This window comes from Pinus tabuliformis, chromosome X, assembly GCF_031772625.1.
Source record: "Pinus tabuliformis cultivar Carrire ecotype Pingquan chromosome X, CPIR1, whole genome shotgun sequence".
NCBI lineage: Eukaryota > Viridiplantae > Streptophyta > Pinopsida > Pinales > Pinaceae > Pinus > Pinus tabuliformis.
This window is the reverse complement of record NC_142308.1, coordinates 1,623,083,341-1,623,109,375: the sequence shown is the minus strand read 5'-3', so window position 1 is coordinate 1,623,109,375 and position 26,035 is coordinate 1,623,083,341. Positions and strand designations below refer to the sequence as shown.

The 26,035-nt window shown below is 39.3% G+C and overlaps 1 pseudogene across 1 annotated transcript in view; it reads right to left on the bottom strand.

The window, feature by feature from the left end:
- Positions 1-238: 238 nt before the first annotated feature.
- Positions 239-26,035, bottom strand: part of LOC149146255 (putative glycosyltransferase 7 pseudogene) — a 37,458-nt pseudogene continuing 11,661 nt past the window's right edge. The window contains exon 2 of the transcript XR_016264466.1: positions 239-2,271. The product of XR_016264466.1 is annotated as a putative glycosyltransferase 7 pseudogene (transcript). The remainder of the gene's footprint in view (positions 2,272-26,035) is intronic.

The window sequence follows — 26,035 nt, the reverse complement described above, 5'->3', positions numbered from 1 at the left end:
ATCATAAACTACCTGCAAGTCTTTTTGACCAATCAAATATTTTTGAAAAAATCATAAATTGTCCAGTATTTCTGACAAATCTAGTATTCTGAAGGCTAACAAGTTCAAAAAGAATTGTTTAACTCTTTCATTTATTTATCTATTTTGATCTTATATTCATTGATTTCTATCGTGATTTACTGATTTTGATCGTGTGTAGATCCAAAAAATAGAAAAATTACACTACTCTGACCGAAAATATCTGTACAACAAACTCGTACATTTATTATTGCGATTGTGAAGCAGTCTAGCAAGTTAAAATATGTATGTACAACAGACTCACAAACTCACTGCCATGTTGTGAAGGTATTCTAACAAGTTGAAAATGTCTGTATAACGTACTTATACAGCCTGACTGCTGGAAAACCATCCATCATAATTGAATTATGCCCGTATCACGAACTTATACAGCCTGACTGCTAGAAAATCATCCATAATAATTGAATTATGCCACACATCCATCGAAGTAACATCATTCATAATAATTGAATTAGGCCATACACTCATCAAAGTAAACATAACCAGCACAGCTGGGCAAAAGGGAAAGACAATTCTCCAAAAAGAAAAACAACCTTGACCTTAACTAAATCGGTGCATACAATCATATATTTCATTGGTGTGTATCATTCCGTATATAATAAAGTATTATTCATTCCCTACATAATAATGGAGATCATATTATCTACACAACTGAAAAAATGACAGATTTTGGGCCATTCAAGATGGGAAATAAAATGATTGAATAGGATTTGCATGGGAAGACTGGAGATTATCATGTCTGAAGCCATAGTTTTTGAGCACCTGATCATCTGCAAAATTCAAGGCCCTCTCCATCCCCTTCCAACAATTCTCCCCTTTATAAATCTTATTGTGGTCTCCACTGCAGGGCTGGCACCCTGTAAAATGTGTCACAAATGGCCTCCTCCTCCTCACCATTATATCATCATTATCACTATAAAAATTCTTATTATCCCGCATGTGGTGCTCCCTCATCTCTGCATAATCCCTGTTCATTTTCTCTGCATGCCTCTTATTCAACATTGGGTTCTCCTTCTCCATGGCCTCATACTTCTCTGTGATGTTCTCATAAGTCCCCACAATACCAACCCAATATCCATGGAGATAATATTTGTGCTCTATGAAAATCCTATCAGCCCACTTGTCCTTCTCCTTGAGCAGCAGGTAAACAATGGCAGACTGGTCATCTGAATTATTGAAAGCCCTATCAGACAGAACCTTAGACAGCAGCTTCCCCGATGAAACATACAGAGGGCTCTGGGGACCCATCACAGACCACCGCTCCATGAACTTTATCGACCACTCACAGTTCCTGATGAGGAAAATCCCTGCATTCAGGCCCACCCAGCTTCGCTTCTCATACACCAGATGATCCCAGCCATGTACTACCAGGTTGTAATCCCTATACCTCTCCCATGGAATCACAAAATCCATATCTGTGATGGCTGCATCAGAGTCCATCCACCAGATCCATTCTGCCTCTGGGTGAGCCACCATGGCTGCCCTCACCAAAGGAATCTTGGCCCAGAAAGTGAACATGTGCTCTTCCAACAGCACATTATTGTAAAATATATCAATCCCATGGAGCCTGCAGTAGTCCACCTTGTTCTTGAAGAACCTCAGAAGCAGATGATCTCCAATGGGGTTCCTGCAAGGGGCAGCCTGAGACCCAGACACCATTAAAACCCTCGGTTTCCCATCATCAGTAAAGTTTTTCACTTGTGGGTGTCTGTCAAGCCACAGCTTTCTCTTCCTATCCCAGTCTCTAATTGGTTGTCCAATGGTGTAAGTGACTTCAGGATTGTTGTAAAAATTCTCAGAACTCTTCTCCCATTCATCAACACTGTGATCAGCTCTGTTCCTACCAGTACTGGCACTATTCCCATTACTGAAACATTGGTCAGGGCATTTTGGGGAAACAGAGAGCTCTGTTTCCATTTCCATGCTTGAATTTGTATACCCAATTCTCCAGAAATCCCATACAAGCAACAGTGCTGAAACGGCACCTCCCATGAATGTAAGCCCATCATTCAGTCTCTCCCCAATTTGCTTCCGTCTTTTCATGGAACCCTTCAATGGCCTTCCATGTACATGGCCCTTGCAAAGCACATCCTCATCCATCGCTATAACAACAAACCCTTAAGAACCCTCACTGATACTCTCCAACACATGGCAGGGAAGGTGGCACTTTATTTCTGCTGCTGCGCCTGCACCCTGATCCAAAAGTCCTCAGTAATTTACAGCCATTCAGTACACATATTCACTTTATGCATGCATGTGTATGCGATTCAGAAAATAAAATATCCGACTTATGTAATGTAGCCTACGCCGAGTTTGGTGTTTGGTTGTGCAGATGTATCAATGCCGACGAGTTGTCAAATTTGTCCTATATTTTTGTTGATGGTTAGAATTCCATGCCACAGCGATAGGGAAATTGATTTTTTTAATTTCGATTAAAAAAGAGAAAAATAATATTAATATCAAATTTGGAATGGTAATAAAAATATTAAGGACACTGATCAAATATATAAAACTTTTAAACTTTTTCGGTAACAAACTATCGACGCATTTTCTTCTGAAAAAGAAACTACCGAACCATGACACAAACATATACACAATGTGTATATTCCTATTCCACAAATAAGTGTTGCGGTAGCGTTCCATTTGGGCGTCCTCTATACGTAGGAGTCGCATTCATGTTAAAAAGTCATTCCCAACATGCGTATCACTGCATATATCCGACCTCAGTCGGGTCGTGCCTGTGAGGTATGCATATATACACAATTTGATATTAAAGCCGTAGATGGGAGAATGCAATTGCTTTTCGCAAGAAAAATACTCAGAATTGACCGGACTGCTTTATCGGCCGGTAATTGCGTTAATGACCTACCGTTGGCATTTTTTTTGGTCTCAATCTCAAAAATCAGCTTTGGAATTTTTCAAAGAAATATTTTGGGTAAAGTTCCCACCTCCCCCAATAATGCCATCAAATTCCTTATGGAAAACCTTGGACTAAGTGAAGAATTCAAATTTAGCTCATTTGAAATGTTGGGGTTGTTAAAACAAGAAAAAAAGATATGTGGCACTTAATTTGGCAGAAAGAAAATACATCGCTACAAGTCAAACAATATGCGAGGCGATATGGATGAGAAAGATACTTGTTGATTTGTTTGGTCTTCCCAAGAGCTAGCATATCTATCAAGATTCAGTAAATGGTAGGGAGAAACTATCAAGTTGGAAGTGCATACGGTCTGACCTAGTACAAGAGGAAATAAGGCGGAATAGCAGAGACCAGACTTCATCCAAGGGCGAGGATGAGGGTAATTGTGCCTTGGCTGGAAAGACAAAGAAAAGGAAAAGGAAGAAATCTCAATCCAAAGCATAATCTAGTCAAGGGGGCAAGAAGAAAGACTTGCCCAGAATCCACTGCTTTCGTTGTCATGAATTCAGGCACTATGCCACGAATTTTTCACACAAGAAGACAAGCAAGAAGACCTCAGGAGGAGTAGCAGGTGAAGCCATGGCTTCACAATTTGAGATTGAATTTAATCTCATTGCATGCATGGCCAACATAGTGATGGGAAACGTGTGGTACCTCAACAATGGTGTCTCATTCCATATGATGGGGAATATAGATTTTTTCAGTGATTCAGAGGAGAAAAATCTCCAAATGCATATCAATATGAGAGATGATGGAAGGTACAACACGATCGAGATTGGTATAGTAACCTTTAAGAGAGAGTCAGGCTCCCCTCTCACAGTCAAGGATGTGATGTTTGTTCCAAGTCTAAAGAAGAATCTTGTGTCCATTGTAGTTTTGGAAAACCGTAGTTATGATCTGATATTCAACAAAGGAACGACATTCTTGAGACACATAGCCACGAGACAAGTGAAGAAGATCAGGCTTCGCGCGAAGACCCTGTACAAGCTAGATGTGGAGGATTATGTTGCATTGAGCACAAACGCAGAGAAGATGCAGAGTCGTGATGTCGGTGAACATTGACATAGAAGACTTGGCCATTTGCCTCATGGCACTTTGAAGATCATGGAATAGCCAACCACAGGCCTCCATAAAGAAGCACTAGAGTAGCAGGATACGTACAAAGGGTGTACCTTGGGGAAGTACACAAAATCATCTTTCCATGATCGGGACAGTAGACCACACGCAGTGCTTGAAAGGATCCACTTTGATCTTTGTGAACCTTTCTCGACAACCTCCACTGCCTGACACAAATATTTTTTCGTCTTTATTGATGACTTCTCGCAGAAGTGTTGGATCTTATTCATGCAGAAGAAGGATGAGACTTTCTCCAAATTCTTAGAGTTCAAGGCACTAGTGGAGAAAGAATCGGGAAATAAGGTGAAGGCTCTCAAGAGTAATAATGGAGGTTAGTACGTGTCGAATGAGTTCGAAAATTTCTGTGCAAAAGAAGGCATTCAAAGAGAGTTGACAACACCCAACAACCCACAACAGAATGGGGTGGTTGAGACGAAGAACCGTAGCATTGTGGGAGCAACACAGGCGATTTTGCATGACCAAAAACTACCTCTGCACTTGTGGGTTAAAGGATGCAACACAACAGTTTATTTGCATAACATAAGTCCTCATCGGATTCTTGGCATGATTACATTGGAGGAGGCCTTCTCGGGGAGGAAGTCAGATGTGTCATACTTCAGGATCTTTGGAGCCTTTGTTCACTGTCATATCTCCAAAGAATCAAGGAAAAATCTAGAGTCGACAACAAAATTGGGGGTATTTGTGGGTTACACAAAAACTCCCCACAACTACTGTGTGTACTTTCCATCCATTAGAATGACAGTTGTGCGGATGGATGTAAAATTTGATGAAGACAAATCCATGTGGTGCTCTCTTGAGAGGGAGCTTCAGATCCCACCAGAGGAAGAGCTTTTAGCTCCAAAGGAAGAGCCTCAGGATGTTGTGGAGCAGCCACAAGTTGAGGAGCAGAGAGTGGAGACAGCCACTCAAGCAGAACCATCCAGAGAAGGCATGAAGAGAACCAGAGAACCTGAGAGACTTGTGTAGGATGAGATGGAGAATGTGGGTGCTTCTTCAAATCAACGGAGACAGAGAAGGTCACCAGATCGGTAGATTGGCTACATGGCTCTAATGACTGAGCTAGTAGAGACAGAGGCATCCTCTTTCGAGGAAGAAGTAAAGCAACTAATATGGGTTGATGTAATGGTGGAGGAGTACAAATCCATTGTAAAGAACAATGTTTGGGAAGTGGTCCCAAGACCATAAGACAAATCAATTGTGGATTTGAGATGGATCTTCAAGGTGAAGTAGGCAGAAAACAAAAGCATAGAAAAGTACAAGGCCAAATTTGTGGCCAAGGGGTACTCTAAGGTTTAGGGGATTGACTATGAGGAGACCTTTTCTCCTGTAGCAAGGTACTCATTCATAAAATCAATCATTGCTCTGGCCACACAGATGGGGTGGAAGATCCAGTAGATGGATGTGAAAACAACATTCCTCAATGGAGTTATTGAGGAGGTTTATATCGAGAACCCGGAAGGATTCAAGACTTTTGATCGAGAATCTCATGTGTGAAAACTCATGCGAGCATTGTATGGTCTCAAGCAAGCACCCTGTGGTTGGTAAACCAAGATCGATAAGTACCTTACTGGTTTGGGCTTCACCAAAAGTGAAGCGGATGCAAACCTATATCATATTTTGGTAGAAGGTAAATCGCTGACTATTATTTTATATGTTGATGACTTGATTCTGACTGGTGATGAAAAATTGATCAGATCTTGCAAGGAGGACCTTGCAAGAGAGTTTGAGATGAAGGACATGGGTCTCATGCACTACTTCCTCGGATTGGAAGTATGGCAAGGTGATGGGGAACTGTTTGTCTCTCAAGGAAAGTATGCCAATGAGATACTTCATGAGGCTCCGCATGGACAGGTGCAAACCCATAGAGACTCCTCTAGCGACCAATTGGAAGAAGGAGAATGCCACTTCAAGTGAGGAAGTGGATGCAACTGTTTACTGACAGCTAGTAGGTTTATTCATGTATCTCGTGAACACACGACCAAATATGTGTTTTTCAGTCAACCAGTTGAGCCAAGCTACGGTTAGGCCATCCAAACTATTTTGGAGGGAAGCTAAGCATGTTCTACGGTACCTTAGAGGCACTACCCAATTTGGATTTTGGTACAAACAAAGAGAGGAAGTGAAGTCGTGTGGCTTCACAAATGCAAATTGGGTGGGGATTCCATCATACCGGAAGAATACATCAGGTGGCATTTTCATTGTTGGGTCCGTCGTGGTTTCTTGGTACAACAGGAATCAAAGATCTGTGGCACTCAGCTTGACAGAAGAAAAATACATGGTTGCAAGTCAAGTAGCATGTGAGGCAATCTGGATGAGAAAGATACTTGTTGGCTGTTTGGTCAGATGATGGATCCAACTACGATTTATTGTGATAATCAGAGTTGCATCAAACTCTCTCAGAATCATTTCTTTCAAGATCGATCCAATTATATTGATATCTGTTATCACCATCCATGGGATTGTGTGCAGAGGCAAATTATGTTGTTGCAGTACATTCTGACAGAGGAACAAGATGTTGATATTTTGACAAAGGCCATGTCAAGAGGGAAGTTCGGGTTCCACGGGTGCAAGATAGGGGTGGTTGATAATCTGTTTCTTGCTAAGAGGGATAGTTGAAAATGTAGCCATAAGATATCAGTTTGACTTTACCTTGGTCAAACTAGAGAAAATTCGAATTTCTATTTCAGCAGAAATCTTGGAGGTAGTCAACTGAGGTGACATGGCACTTGTCACTCAATTAAATCAATTAATTGAAGTTGGGTACGCTTAAGTTCAGTTCAATATGTTTGATTGATCATTTTTAGCAAACTATTTCAGTGAATTTGAGTTATTGTCATTTAAACTAGTTCTACCTGTCAGAAGAACTAATGGAGGTCAAGTTGTGGAAGTGGAACTTCAACCACACTCAGTTATCAACCTGTTAACTAATCAATCAGCACAAAATAATTGTTACATGTAGAGAATTCGAGTTACCCAATTGAGATGGAGATTCCAAGGTTGTGTACTATAAGTTGTAGCATATTCCAATGTGTACAAGTGGTGCACACAGTCATATGAAGGACCTAGTGGAATTGTGCAATTCAATAGTGGGAAATTCCTAAATAATAGGGTCTAATTTCCTAGAGGAATAGCTCAAGGAAATAGGATCTTGGAGGGATTGAAAATTGGCTAAGTGTTGGCCAGAGTCAGTTAGGCGGGCAAAGGGATAGACTATGCACTTGCAATGTGTGCTCAAGCTTGTGCAAGGATATGTATTTCATCTCTATTCTCTTATTAATGCAATATAGATAGTAAGGGGTTTTGTGTAGTTTATTTCCCCTAGATAAATCTTTGTGCATGTGTGATGTTTCATTTTCCATGTCTATGATTTGTGTTCTAGATGGTGAATTAACTTCCGAAGATTAGAAGAGTAGCTTCAAGTTTTGTGATTTAATAAATTTCATGAGCAGTTTTGAATCTACACATTAATTTATACATGGTATCAGAGTTGGAATCATTGTAGAGCATAGATTTTGAAGTTGTCATTGCAAGAGGTTCGAATTTGAAGATCAATATCGTAGGTTTTCTTCAGAGCTGAGAAGATGGATTTCAATGGACTTAAGCTAGAGTATGACCTGGAAGGCACCTCAAACTTTGTTTCATGGAAGGACCACATGGAAGCAATATTGTATGACAATGGGCTGCTAGAATACATAAAGACAAATGTAAAAAAACCCCAAGCATCTAATGCCCATAATCTTGCTCAGTGGAAGAAATACGTGGCCAAGGTGAGGAGAATCCTATTGGAGGGAGTACGGGATCATATTTTCTCAAATATCCATGGAAAAGAGACTATGTTTGCAAATATCATATAGTAGTGACCACAAGAAGCTAGCACTCAAGGAAAAGATTCGAAGTATCAAGATGCAAAAGAATGACACAATTCCGCAGTATCTGAGCAAGTTTACACAATGTCGTGATTAACTTGGCGGGGTTGGTGTTAACATCTCTGAAGAAGTCTTGGTAGCTCTATCCCTTTTGGGTCTTCCCAAGAGTTTACATAAATATCAAGATTGAGTAAATGGTAGCCTGGAGAAACTACCAAGTTGGGAGCATATGGTCTGATTTGGTACAAGAGGAAATAAGGCAGAATACCAGAGACATAACTTCATCCAAGGGCGAGCATGAGGAGAACCATGCCTTGGATGGAAAGGAAAATAAAGGGAAAAGGAATAAATCCCAATCCAAAGCAGAATCTAGTCAAGGGGGGAAGAACAAAGACTTGTCCAGAATCAAGTGTTTTCACTGTCACAAATTCGGGAACTATGCCACAAAGTGTCCACACAAAAAGAAAAGCAAGAAGACCTCAGGAGGAGCAACAAGTGAAGCCTTGACTTCATAGTTTGAGCTTGACTTTACTCTCATTACATGCATGACTGGCATAGTGATGGGAAGCGTGTGGTACCTCTACAACGATGCCTCATTCCATATGATGGGGAATAGATATTTTTTTAGTGATTTGGAGGAGAAAGATCTCTAGATGCACATCGAGATGGGAGATGATGGAATGTACAATGCGATCGATATTGGTATAGTCACCTTTCAGAGAGTTGGTCTCCCCTCTCATACTCAAGGATGTGGTGTTTGTTCTGAGTCTCAAGAAGAATCTTGTCTCTGTTGCAGTTTTGGAATACCGTGGTCATGATGTGATCTTCAACAAAGGAAAGGAATTCCTGAGACACATAGCCACGAGACAAGTGAATAAGATCGAAAGTCATGTGAAGAAACTCTATAAGCTAGATGTTGAGGATTGTGTTGTATTGAGCACAAAGGCAAAGAAGGTGCAGAGCCGCGATATCGATGAAATTTGGCATAGAAGACTTGGCCATTTTCATCATGGCGCTTTGAATATCATGCAACAAATAACCATAGGTCTCCATAAAGGAGCACTAGATCAACAAGATATGTGCAAAGGGTGTACCTTGGGGAAGTACACAAAATCCACTTTCCATGACCGGGACAAAAGAGCACATGCAGTACTTGAAAGGATCCACTCTAATGTTTGTGGACCTTTCTCGACATCCTTCACTGCCAGGCACAAATATTTTGTCATCTTTATTGATGAATTCTCGCAGAAGTGTTGGATATTCTTCATGCAAAAGAACGATGAGACTTTCTCGAAGTTATTAGAGTTCAAGGCACAAGTGGAGAAAGAAATGGGAAAGAAGGTGAAGGTTCTTAGGAGTGATAATGGAGGTGAGTACATGTCGAATGAGTTCAAAAATTTATATGCAAAAGAAAGCATTCAATGAGAGTTTACAACACCCCACAACCCACAATAGAATGGGGTGGCTTAGAGGAAGAACCGTAGCATTGTAGGAGCAACACAGATGATGTTGCATGACCAAAGCCTACTTCTGCACTTGTGGGCTAAATCATGCAACACAATGGTCTATTTGCAGAACATGAGTCCTCATCTGATTCTTGGCATGATTACACCAGAGGAGGCCTTCTTGGGGAGGAAGCCATACATGTCACACTTCAAGATCTTTGGAGCCTTTGTTTATTGCCATGTCTCCAAATAATCAAGAAGCTAGAGCCGACAGTAGATTTGGGGGTATTTGTGGGTTACACAGAAACTCCCCACAACTACAATGTGTACTTTCCATCCCTTAGAATGACAATTGTGTGAAGGGATGTAAAATTTGATAAAGACGAAACCATGCAGTGCTCTCTTAAGAGGGAGCTTCAGATCCCACCAGAGGAGGAGCTTTTAGCTCCAAAGAAGGTGCCTCGGGATGTTGTGGAGCAACCAAAAGTTGAGGAGCAAAGAGTGAAGACAACCACTCAAGCAGACCCATCCAGAGAAGGTAGGAAGAGAACCAAAGAAGCTGAGAGACTTGTGTATTATGCGAAGGAGAATGTGGGTGCTCCTTCAAATCAAGGTAGACAGAGAAGGTCTCCAGATCGGTACACTGGCTACATATCTCTAATGACTAAGCTAGTAGAGACTAAGCCATCCTCTTTCAAGGAAGAGGTATAACAACCAATATGGGTTGAAGCAATGGTGGAGGAGTACTAATCCATTGCAAAGAACAATGTTTGGGAAGTGGTCCCAAGATCAGTAGACAAATCAGTTGTGGGTTAGAGATGGATCTTCAAGGTGAAGCAGGCAGTAGACGGAAGCATAGAAAAGTACAAGGCTAGATTTGTGGCCAAGGGGTACTCTCAGGTTGAGGGGATTGACTATGAGGAGACCTTTTCTCTTGTAGCAAGGTGCTCGTCCATAAGATCAATCTTTGTTCTCGTTGCACAGATGGGGTGGAAGATCCACCAAATGGATGTGAAAACAACATTCATCAATGGAGTTATATAGGAGGAGGTGTACATCGAGCAAACAAAAGGATTTGAGACTTTTGATTGAAAGTCTCATGTGTGCAAACTCAAGTGAGCATTGCATGGTCTCAAGCAAGCACCTCATGCTTGGTACACCATGATCTATAACTATCTCACCGGCTTGGGCTTCACCAAAAGTGAAGGGGATGCAAACTTCTATCATATTTTGGTAGAAGGTAGATTGTTGATTATTGTTTTATATGTTGATGACTTGATTCTGACTAGTGATGATCATCTGACCAGATATTTCAAGGAGGACCTTGCAGGACAGTTTGAGATGAAGGACATGGGCCTCATGCACTACTTCCTCGTATTGGAAGTATGGAAATATGATGGGGAACTGTTTGTATCTCAGGGCAAGTATGCCAACGAGATACTTCATAATTTCGGCATGGACAGGTGCAAACCCATGGAGAATCCATTAGCGACCAATTGGAGGAAGGAGGATGCCACTTCAGGGGAGGAAGTGGATACGATTGTTTACCGACAGTTGGTGGGTTCACTCGTGTATCTTGTGAACACGAGATCATATATGTCCTTTGCAGTCAACCAATTGAGCCAAGCTATGGTTAGGCCAACCAAACTGTTTTGGAGGGAAGCTAAGCATGTTCTACAATACCTTAGAGGAACTACCCAGTTTGGAATTTGGTACAAACAGAGAGAGGGAGTGAATTTGTGTGGCTTCAGAGATGCAAATTGGGTGGGGAGTCCATCAGACAGAAAGAGTACATTAGGTGGAATTTTTAGTGTTCGGTCCGCAATGATTTCTTGGTACAGCATAAAGCAAATATCTGTGGCACTTAGCTCAGTAGAAGCATAATACATTGCTTCAAGTCAAGAAACATGTAAGGCGATCTGGATGAGAAAGATACTTGTTGGCTTGTTTAGTTAGATGATGGATCCAACTGTGATTTACTGTGATAATCATAGCTGCATCAAACTCTCTGAGAATCTGGTTTTTCATGATTGATCCAAGAATATTGATATCTGGTATCACCATCTATGGGATTGTGTGCAGAGGCAGATTATGTTGTTGCAGTGCATTCCGACAGAGGAACAAGATGCTGATATTTTGACAAAGGCCTTGTCAAGAGGGAATTTTGAGTTCCACAGGTGCAAGATAGGGGTGGTTGATAATCCCTTTCTTGCTGAGAGGGAGTGTTGAAAATGCACCCAAAAAATCTCAGTTTGACTTTGCCTTAAAACTAGTGAAAATTCGAATTTCTATTTCAGTTGAAATCTTGGAGTTAATTAACTGAGGTGACATGGCACTTTTCACTTAGTTAACTCAGTCAATTCGAGTTTGGGAATCTTGATTTCAATTCAGTATGTTTGATCGCTAATTTGTAGCAATCTATTTCAGTTAATTTGAGTTATTGTTAGTTAATCTAGTTCTAACTATCAGAAGAACTAATGGAGGTCAATTTGTGGAAGTGGAACTTCAACCACACTTAGTGATCAACCCGTTAACTGATCAATCAACCCAAAATAATTGTTGCATGCAAAGAATTTGAGTTACCCAGTTGATATGGAGATTCCAAGGTAATGTACTATCAATTATAGCATATTCCAATGTGTAGAAGTGGTGCATGCAGTCGGAGGAGGGACCTAGAGGAATTGTGCAATTCAATAGTGGGAAACTCCTAAATAATAGGGGATAATTTCCCAGAGGAACATCACAAGGAAATAGGAGCTTGGAGGGCTTGAAAATTGGCTAAGTGTTGGCCATAGTTAGTTAGTCAGGAAGAGGGATAGATTATACACTTGCAGGGTGTGCTCAAGCTTGAGAAAGCATATGTATTTCATCTCTATTATCTTATTAATGCAATATAGATAGTAAGGGGTTTTGAGCAGTTACTTTCCCCTAGATAAACTCTCTGCATGTGTGATGCTTCCTTTTTCATGTCTATGATTTGTGTTCTAGATGGTGAATTAACTTCCACGGATCAGTAGAGTAGCTTCAAGTATTGTGATTTAGTAAATTTAAAGAGCATTTTTGAATCTACACATTAGTTTCTATAGAGATGGGACATGAAATGTAGGTTATCAAGAAGAATCTAAAGGTAGCATAGGACAGGCATAAGAGTTATGCAGACCAACACAGCGAATTTAAGAGGTTTCAGTTTGTGCATCCTTGAGGATTAGTTCATGTGCCAATTTGGCACCTCGGTATTAGGGGCCTTTCTAGATCCTTGAGAGGATTGGACTAGTCGCCTACAGTATTGCATTGCCTCCGACAGTGAAAGTCCGTGATGTTTTCCATGTTTCATTACTTAAAATATATGTGAAATATGTTGATCATGTTATTGATTGGTTTGTATTGCAAGTGGAGCCAAAAGGATAATTCTAGCCAAAACCTAAGTGCATATTGCAGCAGAAACAACTCATGCTATGGAACAAAGCAATCGATCAATTTAAAGTGTAGTGGAAGCACTTTGGGCCCGAAGAAGTTACATGGGACATGGTTGATCAGATGCGGGCTATGTATCCTTCATTATTTTCCGGTTGAGGCAAATGAGTTTTGGTATATGTACATATTTATCTACGGTTGTTATTGTAAATACCGCAATGAACTATGTTATAAAGCTCCAATAAGAAGTATGGTTGTTATGTTGTCATGTTTGTCATGATGGTTTTTCTTTTGAGTAGGTTATTCATTGTAAATATTACAACAAGCTAAGTTATAAAGCTCCATGGGCATTATGTTTTGGTTTTCAACAGTCTTGCTAGTTATAGGTGTCATAGAACAATGAAGATGATGTTCCCCTAAGGGGGAGGGGTCTGTAACAGCCTCGGGTTAAAAGTTCATGTAATAAAGTTAATAAAGGAAAAATAATAAAAAGTTCATGGGACACATATTCCAAGATTAATGTTGAGAAAAACATCCTAGTGGGTGTTCATTTGGTTTATTATTTGTAAGGGGAAATTTGCAAAGGCATTGGAAAAGGCTTTGAAAAGGCAAAAATGAAGTATTGGCATTTATTTTATGAAAATAAAGGAAATTAGGAGAAAAGGGAGATGAAATTTCATAGGTTTGCATGAGGATGAAATTGAAGGAAAATAGAGAAAAATGAAGGAATTAGAGGCATCAATGATAAAAAGGCTTCTAAGGATGAGTTCACAGCTTTTGTTGGCCTTTTGTTAGTTTAGTTTTGGAATTGGTTTCACAGAGGAGAAAGAAAGTAAGCAAGCAAAGGAAGGGCAAGGAAAGCAAAGGGAAGAAAGGATCAAGCAAAGAATAGTTGGATCAAGTGACTTCCCGATACTTGTAGGTAACAGGTTGCATGTATTATTTCCTAGCTTGTTTTGGCATGCATGGTATATGCATGTTTATATTTAGTTCATTTACTATCATTATGATGGGTTTTGCCTATTTTGACGGTGGTTTTAGTCTTTCCTTGATATTTTCGGATAGCCATGGTGTGATGGGATTCATTATTGGTTGAGCTTTGGATTGTCGGAAGGTTTTGGATCCGAGTGAGGTGGTCTCAAGAAAAATCCCAAGGGTTAGGAGTGGAAATGGTTTTTTTCGCGAAGCCCTCGACAAGTGGGTGGAGACAGGAAAATTCCTTTAGGGATGGTGAAGGAATACTAGGGCATCCAAGCTCGATTTGGTTTATGATCTCGGGACTGGTTTAGGTGAGATCATGGTAGGTTGAGGGTGGAGGTGGTTTAACTCCTGGATTCTCTTGGTTGTTTATGGATTGGTTTATCCCATGAGATCCCACATTCATGCTTGGAAAATGACACGAGGGTTTCGCTGAAAGAAACATTTGGTTCAACCCAGTTTATAGTCAAGTGGTACATGGAAGTCCCTAACTTGGTTGGCTTTTTCATATGTTAATTAAAGCTAAGTTCCTCTTGTATTTCATGTGTAATTATACTTGTTATTATGTGTCTTTAATGGGTGTTCTATAATTATTATTATCCCCATTATAGGTGGTTATAAGAATCATTTTATGACAGGTTCTAACCATGGATCTCATCATGTTTGGTTAATAAATGAATGACTATTGAATGGAAGACATAATAGATGTTATTTCATCTATTTTGAGAGGGAATTATACCTTCTTGATGATTCTAAGATAAGTATCATATCTCTATGTTCAGATATGCATTCATGACCTCTATATTTCATGTTCACTATGTGTTTGACAGAATGACTGTCATGGTTAGACCGGGTAGCTCAAGTCCTTGTCTAAGTTTTGTAATAGAGGGTTTGTCCTAGAGTCCTTTATCATTTCTTAAATTTCTATCAAGCTCTGGGCAGAGTTCTGGATTCTAGCCCTGAAAAAGTGGCTCGGATCTCAGAGTCACATGCACAAATTTGAGTAATTTAGTCTACATTCATTGGGAGTCAAGGTCATCCATGTGACTAGAGGGCTACAATCGTTGACTTGCCTTGTTATGCAAGCATTTGGGAGTCCATATCACTTAAAAAACAAGTTAACTAAGGGTATGGGAACCTGGAGTGGTTGTTTAGCTCCTAGGGGTCCTGTAGCACCTGAAGGAAGTCAGTAAAGTTTCAAATTGTTGATTCCAATTCCTTAAATATACTTAGAGAGGTTGAGTCATGTTATAGTAGCCCTCCACTCATATTTACCCTGATAGGATGGTGAAAGTGGGTAAATATGGGAGATAGTATTACAAATACTAGGCACAAAACAAGCTTGGATGACTCAGAGTTTCTTCATCAGTACCTTGAGGAATTTTCATGTCTCCACCCTTAGGATTTACTGCGATCCCTCCAAAAATGGTCAAGGGATTCCTAGGTTGTATGGGAATTTTCCTGATACCACCTCACTCGGTTCCAAAACCATCTGAAAATCCAAATCTTAACCAAATAAAAGAACCCCATCACACCATGGCTATCCGAAAATGGCAAGGCAAGGATGAAACCACTGTCACACCTGGAAAAACCCATGCCAATGACAACAAGAGAAATAAATGCACAAATGCGTGTACCATGCATTCACGAACCAGCTAGGAAATCACACATGTAAATTGTTACTTGTAAGTCTTCCTACTAAAGCTCCTTGATCCAACAATGAACAACCTGTTGAAAAGAAAAACCAACATGACAAACATGACAACCATACTACTTATTGGAGATTTATAACATAACTCATTGTGGTGTTTACAATCACAACCATACATAAATGTGTACATATACCAAAACTCCTTTGCATGAACTAACAAACAATGAAGCATACATAGCCCGCATCTGATCAACCATCTCCCATGTAGCTTCTTTGGGTCTTAAGTGCTTCTAGTGCACTTTAACTTGCTCCATTCCAGAGCATGAGATGTTTCTGTTGCAATATGCACTATGGTTCCGACTGGAATTCTCCTTTTGGCTCCACCTGCAAGAAAGACCAACCAATCACATGATAAACAACCTTCACATATCTTTTTAGCAATGAAACATGGAAAAAATCATGGAATTTAACTATCCTATGCAGTGGAAACATGTAGGTCACTAGTTCAATCCTCTCAAGGATATCGAAAGGACAACAATACCAAGTTGCCAACTTGACACATCATCCAATCCTTAAGGAGCTCCTCTTGGACTCGATGCACAAATACACATGCTCCCCAACCTGAAAGTCCTTAAATTCCCTGTGTTGATTTGCATAACTCTTTTTCCTATCCTATGTTGCCTTTAGATTCTCATTGATAACTTGCATTTCATGTTCCATCTCTGCCAAAATGTTTGATCTAATCAGTACCCTATTCACTAAATAACTCCAACTTATGGAAGTATTACAACTCTGCCTTCAAAGTGCCTCAAATCGACTCATCTTCAAAGATTCCTTCTACCCATTGTTGTAAGCAAACTCAACCAATGGAAAGTACTCCTCCCACCTCCTTTGCTGCTGCATAACATACATTCTCAACATTTCCTCCATAATCCTATTGACCCTCTCTATCTGTCCATCTTTCTGCGGATGATAAGTTGTACTGAAGGCCAACTTTATCCCCAAACCTACAGACAACTCCTTCCAAAACGTGGAAGTGAACTTGGCATCTCTATTGGATACAATCTTCTTAGGAATACCATGCAACATCACTATCTCCTTGATGAAGACCTAAGCTACCTCACTAGATGAATAAGTAGACTTAAACACTATGAAGTGAGCTACCTTAGTCAATATGTCAACCATAACCATGATGGAGTCATGCTGTCTAGATGTCTTCCACAAACTTGTGATGAAATCCATGGAAATGACCTCCCATTTCTAATCTGAAATCAAAATTGGCTGCAATAGACCACCTAGATGCTTACACTGTGCCTTTACCTACTAACAATCCAAACATATTGTGATGAACTCGGCTACCTCTTTCTTTAGATTCAGAAAATAATAAAACATTCTTCACAGCTATCAGCGTCTTCTGATATTTTAGATGACCTGAATTCAACTTAACATGAAATTCCCTCAAGATGAGCTTATTGAGCTCACTATTGTCTAGCACATAGATTCTGTCCCTAAATATTACCAAACCATTTGTTGTGAGATGATATTCCACATCTTGATCACTTGTACCCTGTTGTTGTAACATGTGCCTAAGATCCCTATACCTATCATCCTACTGTCTGATGTGTATGATCTGATCCTGTAAATTTGTCCCATATGAACTCATAGTTGTTATGTGATTTACGTGCACTCTTATCCTAAGAGCATATGCAACCATGTTCTCCTTACCCATGATGTACCTGATCTCAAAGTCAAACTCACTGAGCGTGGCCAACCATTTGGCTTTCCTGACATTCAGATTAGGTTTTTCAAACAAATATCTCAGCCCATTGTGATCACTCATCAACGCAAACCTCCTTCCAAGAAGATAGTGCCTCCACATCTTCAATGCATGAATGACCACTACCAACTTAAGATCATGTGTCACATAGTTCAAATCATGCTCATTCAGTTTCCTTGACTCATAACATACCACCTATCCCTCTTGCATCATGACCTCACCAAGTCCTCTCTTGAAAGCATCTGTACATACCACAAACTCTTTATCTAGATTTGCAATTTTTAGACCTGGAGAATTTGTAAGCAACTGCTTCAATTGCTCAAAACTAGTTGCACATTCCTCTGTCCATTCAAATTTATTTCCCTTTCTCTGAAATGATGTAATAGGGTAGGAAATCCATGAGAAGTTCCTAATGAACCTCTTGTAGTAACTTGCTAACCCCATGAATGATCTAACCTCATCCACATTCCTAGGAGTTTCTCATTCCATGATAGCTCTTATCTTTTCTTGATCCACTGCTATGCCTTCATTGGAAACAACATGTCCCAAGTAATGTATCTCTATATGAAATAAAATACACTTACTAAGCTTGGAATACAATTGATGCTCTCTTAGAAATCTTAATATTGTTGGTAAAAGTTCAACATAGTCTTCCTTATTCTTAGAATTTATCAATATATCATCAATGAATACAATCACAAAATTTTCTAGATAAGGACCTAATGCACTATTAATCAAACACATGAAATTAGTTGGAGCATTAGTTGGACCAGAAAGAGCCACAACAAACTCATAATGCCCATAGCTGGTGCAGAAAGTGGTCTTGTAGATGTCCTCTTCTTTAATGTGTACCCGATGATATCCTGATCTCAAATAAATCTTTGAGAACACCGATGCTCCATTCAACTAATCTAATAAGTCATCAATATGAGGCAACAAATACTTGTTCTTAATAGTTACCTTTTTCAACTGCTTGTATTCAATACACAACCTGAGAGTACCATCCTTCTTCTTCACGAACAACGTTGGTGCACCCCAAGGCGACACCCTTGGGCTAATGTATCCCTTTTCAAACATTTTCTTCAATTCCACTAACTTTGGAGTGCTCTTCCTATAAGGTTCCTTTGATGTTGGTGTTGCTTCGGGTACCAATTCAATAGAAACGTCCACTTCCCTGTGAGGTGGAAAATCTGAAATCTTTGCTGGAAATAGATCCTGAAACTATTGCAAAACCAAATATCTCTTCAAGGATTTTTCATCCTCAACATCCTTACCTTTTATCATTGGAAACATGTAATGCAAATAATACACACCCTTTCTTGCAATTGTGCTTTTCCTGGATAGTTGTAACCATCCTCACCGATGTAGGGTTCTTCTTACCCTGCAAGATTATCTTCTCTGCATCATCATCCATGCACTCAATAGCCTTTTCGTAACAATCCACCTTAGTCTTGTGAAGATATAACTAATCCATACCCATAAGCATAATGTACGAACCCAATGGAAGAACATTCAAATGTGTTGATGTAGGCATACCATTCAGCTCAAATGCACAAGCTCTTACCCAATGATGAACGCTTTTCTTAGTACCTGTAGCCAACTGCACCAACCAATACTCAACATGCACTTCTTTTCTCAAACCATACTTATCCACCAGGTCAGGATTAACATAACTATAATTATATCCAGGGTAAATCCAAATAGAAACAACTCAATCACTGAACTTACCTTCCATCTCAATAATGGATGCTCGGTGATTCGCCTGCTTGAGCACTATAGATCTGATGCCTACCACCCTGATACGACAGAAAATTATTCTTGAGATCATTCTTGCCATATATCCAACACTGCAACTGTCTCCTACCATCACCTATAATCTTCTTCTCTCCAGGTTGAGGTTCATGTCCCTTCTCTACTGCATTAAAATTATTGTAAGGAGAAACATTCTCTTTCTCACCTACATCCTAGTGTTTTCTTTGCTTTGGTTTCCATTTACCTTTAGTCTTGTCATTCCCTTTCCAACCCTACTTAGACTCAACCTTACACTTCAATTTCTCATAACATTACTTCAATTTTCCAATGACTTCTTCCAGCGACCGAGGCTCATCATACTCAATCTGGTCCTTGAATGCTAATGACTATCCACTGATAAATATCTAAACTTTGGTTTTCTCATCCTTAAGATATGATACATATCTCAACAACTCCATGAATTTAGTCATGTACTCCTCATCTGTCATCGTTCTCGTCTTCAGCTCATAGAAGTCCTTGGCCTTACTGTCATAGTACCACTCTCACAAGCACTTCTTCCTGAAGAGTCTCCTGAATTCATGCCAACTCAACTCCTCTGTTCTGATGTCTCTAACATGTTTCACATCTTACCACCAAATGTATGCTTTCCCTTTGAGACTGGAAATAAATATCATGGCCTTCATGTTCTTTGTAAAATCATGCAACTCAAAGAATTTCTTCATCCCAAGCAACCATTCCTCTGCATCTTTTGATTTCTTCAGTTCTCCATCAAATGTAGGTGGCTTGGCTTTCTTGAACACATCCAAAAAATATCCCCTATCACTCCTCCTGTAAGGACGATAATGCTTATAACCATGATACTTATCTGAACCAGAACTAGAGTAAAACCCATATCCACTGCCTCTCTTATCAAGTGTATCCAGTAACCTTCCATCTATGATTGTGTCATATATGTTCGACCTGTGCTCAACATGAGACCTGCTACCATATGCTCCATTAGTCTTGTCCTCTTGTCCATAATTGACCCATGGATGTCCCTATCTTTGCAATCCTGACAAACTCTAAAGAATAACTACATTGTCCTCTACTTGTTTTTCATGTGCCCTGGAAAGTATTTCCTGTCACTGAATGATTTTGTCATTCTCTGCTTTGCAACTCCTGATTTTTGCCTTTAGAATTCTCAAAGTCTCTACTATGTAAGGAGAGTACCCATCTCTTGGTTGCTCAGATGATCTTTAAGGAGAGTCTCGTGAAATATAATCCACCATTTTCTAGTCATGTTTAATCCTCTTCTTCCTGCAAATGTACCGTGTCAGATTAACCAAATACGAACATAATCAACATACCTCAATGAAGTTCATGGGAGGCTATCTCATCTCCAAAATCAATCCAGATTAGCATGATACCTGTATATACATAATCATATCAATATACTGACATCATGCATGATAACACCAAATGCATACCATGACCTCATGCACGACAACCATAACCATGACAATGCATGCATAACAACCATATAGACAATTGACATGCATGCATGAAAAACACATTTTGCCCATTCAATCCAAGTTTTGAACCATGATCTAATACCAATCTGTAACCACCCTTCCCACATTTATCCACTTTCGTTGTCCTGTCAAGGTAAACATGAGTTGATGGTTTCTATGACATGATTTCAACCTCTTAATTATAGTTAAGGAAGAAAAATCGACAAACTGGAACCTTGTTGACCTTCCTTAGGAACTACACGACACCTAGGAATTAAACAACCACTCCTAGTGCCCAAACCCTGAGTTGGAATGTTATTTTAGTGATATGGGCTCCCAACCACATGCATGACAAGGTATCCATGACCGCATGCATAAGCCTACCAGGTAGTGGTTGCGATGTAAAATCTTCAGCTCAAAGGGTGCGGTCTCGAATTGTGAGCCTAAATTCTAGGTCAACCTCCAGACAACTGCCCAAGTCTCAATGAGACTTTCCAGAATGATAAATAACATCAGGATAAAGCCATTCATACAAAACTTGATCAAAGGCTTGACCTAACAAAGCCTAAGCATGACAGTCATTTCATCAAACAAACTGAGAACATGTAATCTATAGGTCATGAATGCATATCTGCACATAGGGGTCTGATATTTATTTGAGAATCGTCAAGAAGGTCTAATGCCTTCTCAAAATAGTCACAATAACCTTTATTAGCTCATGCATTCAATAACCATTCATCAATTAATCAAAACATGTAAAGAGCCATAATTGGAGCCTTCTATGAAACCATGCTTATAACTAGCACATAACCAGAATAATAACCATCAAAGCCACATAATAACTAGTACAAGTAATCATAGAATACAATTTTAAAATAGCTCTTATTAACATATGCAAAATCCAACCAAGTCAGGGACTTCCACGTACCACCTAACCATAGATTGCGCTGAAACAAATCTTTATTTCACCCAATCACCCCCGTGCCATATTGCAAGCATGAATGTGGGACTCAAGACAAAAACAACGAGGGCTTCTCAGAGATTAAACCACCTCCACCCTCATTCTCCTGTGATCCCGCCAAAACCGTTTAAGAGATCACATAAGTAAACCAATACATAAACAACCAGGGCTTTTGAGATATTAAACCACCTCCACCCTCAAGCTTTACCAGAGTCCCACTAAACCCAGTCAAGGGATTACTAGGCCCAAAACAATCTTGGATGCCTCAAATTTTCTTTACCAATACCTTGAGTAATTTTCCTTTCTCCACCCTTACGATTTACCATAATCCCGCCAAAACCAGTCAAGGGATTCCTAGGCCCTACGGGAATTTTCCTGAGACCACCTCACCCAGTTCCAAAACCATCCGACAATCTAAATCTCAACCAAATAAAATAACCCCATAAGACCATGGCTATCTGGAAATGGAAAGGCAAGGCTGAAACCAATGTCACACCTAGTGCAACCTATGTGAATGACAACAAGAGAACCAAATACACAAATGCATGTACCATGCATTGATGAACCAACTAAGAAATCACACATGCAACATGTTACCTGTAAGTCTTCCTGCTGATGTTGCTTGATCCAAATTTTCCTTTCTTGTCCCTTACTTCTTTTGCTTCCTTGTCCTTCCTTTGATTTCTTACTTGTCTTCTCATCTTGGTGCTCTTCTCTTTGTGAAACCAATTCCAAAGAAAAACTGACAAAAAATTATGAATTGATCCTCAAAATCCTTTTTATCATTGAGGCCTCTATTTTCTTCATTTTCCTTTATTTTTCCTTCAATTTTCCTCTCATGCAAACCTGTGACTTTTCATCTCCCTTTTCTCCTATTTCCTTTATTTTCATAAATAAATGCCAATTAATGTCTCTTTTCATTTTCCAATGCCTTTGCCAATTTCCTTAGCCATAATAAACTGAAATGAACACCCACTAGGATGTTTTTCCCAACATTCAACTTGGAATACGTGTCCCATGACCTTGGTCTTCTTTTTGCATTTCTTAACTTTATTACATGAAATTTCAACCCATGGTTGTTACACATCACTTTAATTTTTACCATATCAACTTTGATCTCATCTTTAGATACTACATGCCCCAAAAATATTCCTATTGGAGTAGCAAATATACATTTCTTAATGTTGAGAGACAATTGGATTTGTATACATCTTTCTAGCATGAGCCTTAACCATTGGACATGATCCTTTAACAATGTATACATGGTCCAATTGTCAAAATAGATTGCTATCATTTTGTAAATATATTCATGAAATGTTTGACTACTATTCTAGAAAAAGTAGTTGGTGCATTTTTCAGACCGAATTTCATTACTTTTTCTGCAAAAGAGCCAAATTTTGTAACATATGTAGTTTTTTCTTGGTATTCTTTTGCAATGGGTACTTGGTTGTACCCTAAGAAACCTTCTATGAATGAATAACATTCATGTCCGGTCACCTCATTTATAATCTCATCTATGTATGAAGTTGGAAATGGGTAAGTTATTTTCATTTTATTCATACTGTGAAAATCAACTCAAATTCTTAATCTACTTAGGTCATGTTTTTTAGATTGCATGACCATGGGACTTTCCCATTCTAATTTTTCAATATAATATATGTTGCCAACAACCAACATCCTTTTATTTATTTTTTAACAATCGGCTTATATTTGTGAGCTAGTTTGTACGATATCTTCTTTATAGGTTTAGCTCTTAGAATGAGGTTGATTTTCATCTCCCCCATTTCTTTTACAAGTCCCTTAATATATTTATAATCATTGGAAAATATGTCTTGATATTCTTTGAGTAAGTTGATATATTATGTCGCTTACCTATCCAACCAATAGTCACCAAGTCCGGTTATTTTCAGTCAATCGTTGTTCGAAATATACTTCTTTAATTTGGATTTTTGCATTCATCTAACCAGAATCTTTTGACTCATCAAGCTTCTGGTTCCCAATTTTTATTCCCTAGTAGACGGGTGGAAAGTCTAGTTTGTCGGGTTTATTGGTTTCCTCCTTAGTGACTTCGAGTATTGTTTTAAATTTTTTAAGATTCTTTTGATGGTCCTTTTTCCAACAAAATATTTAGCTTGGAATATGGATATTATCCATTTCCAAATGATTGGTTATATTATAATATCATGAGCATGATACATAATTACATGCAGAATTCGATTGGGAGTCAAGATGTTCCTCTTTTTTATTTTTTTCTTTAGGAGACTCAATTTTCATAAATTCTCTTATTCGATGAGTTGTATCAACCAATTCTTTCTCCTTTGGTTGGAATTCAAAATCCTTAATAAAATAATTCTTTATATCTCTCCATCAAATTGAGTTGCCTTGAATTCTTCAAGCTTATACCATTTGTCTGGAAAATTATTGAGAGTATTAGGAAACATATGCGTCCATACTCTCTCATTCATGTAGGAAATTCTTTTCCATTATGTCTCACAATTTTGTATGTGTTGTATAAGGTCTTGCCTTAACTTGAAAATTTGAATGTTCACTTGTGCTGGCAACTTCTACCCTCTAAACCTTTTGACAAAATAGCTCATTGTTGTCGTCAAGGTCTAGAGTCTAGAAGCATGGGTGTCCCAACATCGAGAGGCTTATCCATTAAAGGTTTGGACTAAGCTTTGCATTATTCCTTGTTCTCCAATTGCTTTAGTCGCTTGTTTAATATGATTTACAAGGGAAGCTTGTTCTTTAAACCTTAGTGGAGCACTAGAATCATTTAGCAAGTCAAATGGCAACAATTTAAGAGTTTCCTTTAGTTTTCTTTCTTAAATAGTAGGCATTTATTTTAAAGTGAAGCAAGTCGGGCATTCTTAGTTGGCATGGCTTCGATCAACCAACATTCCTTCGCTTTGGATTCATAATTCTCAATTTTCCATCATATAGCTCGGTATCTGAATTTTGTCCCATGGAGAGAGGGGAGCCTAAAAGAATTTATTCAAATGCATTGGGATCCAAATTATCTCTATCCTCATGCACTATTTTATATAACCTCGTTTCTATGTCATCCTTCTAGGCTTCAACCTAGGGAATTTGTTCTCGGGGGTCAAGTGGTATTATAATATTGTCCTTATTTTCCTTTAGCTTTATTCTATCTTTTCCAAGGGAGATTGTCACCTTCATTCTTTGACCCTGTGGTATTTCAACTAAAGATGGAAATGTTGGTATTCCATCGAACATGTTGATTACCTTAAATTTGACAAAAGTTAGAATCCCCATAATTCATGTTTTTACTTACTTCACCGTTCCAATGGGTTCAAGGAATCTCTGGTCTACTAGTATGAGGTAGTTAGTCATTTGTTGGAGATTCGACCTTCAAAGTTTTATCCATGTTTTGTTCGAAAGGATGTTCACTTGTGATCTGAAGTCTACTACAACTTGTTTTATCATGTATCTGTCTATCTTGAGGTATACTTGAGGATCCTAATCATTAAAGTGTTTTCTCTGATATAGTTGGTGCAAGTGTTGGCCATGATCTGGCCATGAGAGGCAATGATAGAAAACCAAATGAAAAAAACAATAAATTTTGACACACAAACATTGACACAACTACAAAACCTCATATAGTGCTACCCTGATAGTGGCAACAACACAAACAACACCATTACCGATAATGTTATGCACTGACAGTGTTGTGCAATTACAATGTTGCACATCGATAATGTTGTGCACCGACAGTGTTTCGCACCAATAGTGTCGCGCATCGAAAATACAACACACCCTGTGTTATGCAGTTTTGGCCAGCAAGCTCCCGACCTCCTCTGGGAATTTGTGCAGTTTTCACTGCCAATGCCTCTTGCTACCCGCACTGCCTTCCCATAAAAATTACGCAATTCTGCCTCCCCGCTGAGCCAGATCCCGCAGATGTCAATGTTGTCCAAACTGCTCAACCCAGCCTCTCAGTGACCTTTGTGTGGTTTTTCTTGACAGTGCCCCAAAGCCTTGTATCCCGGCCTGAAATGTGCTTTGCGCAGTTTCAAAGCCTTGCCCTCTCTCCCGGTCACCTGCACCCGAGAACGAAAGATGATGCATCATGGTAGACTAGGGGATTTTTGGATTTGATGTTGTCTCGTCATGAGTGACTGCAAAGACAAGTACATGGATGAGACATGGCGCGACGACAAACGAGATGAACAAGGAGCGCATGCTAAGAGACTTGTTCGTGAACAGATGAACACATGAAGCATGCCAAGTACCAGCAAAGGGGATACATGCACATGCAACATCAAGCGAACACCAAGAGCATCGAAGACTCCACACACCTTGTCATGTAGAGTTGAAGCTATGATACACCAAGAGCACACTCATCATTCAGCAACACTGCAGTGCCACATGGACACCACCATTAGCATGAACATACCAGCATTTTCATGTCGAGTCATGTCATGAGTCGTCTCGACCACATCACTATTGTGGGACATATTGTTGTAATCAATGTAATGTAATGTGGAAGTCCAAGAGACCCACATACGAAGTTGAAGAGTCATGTCATTTGAAGAGTCATGTAAG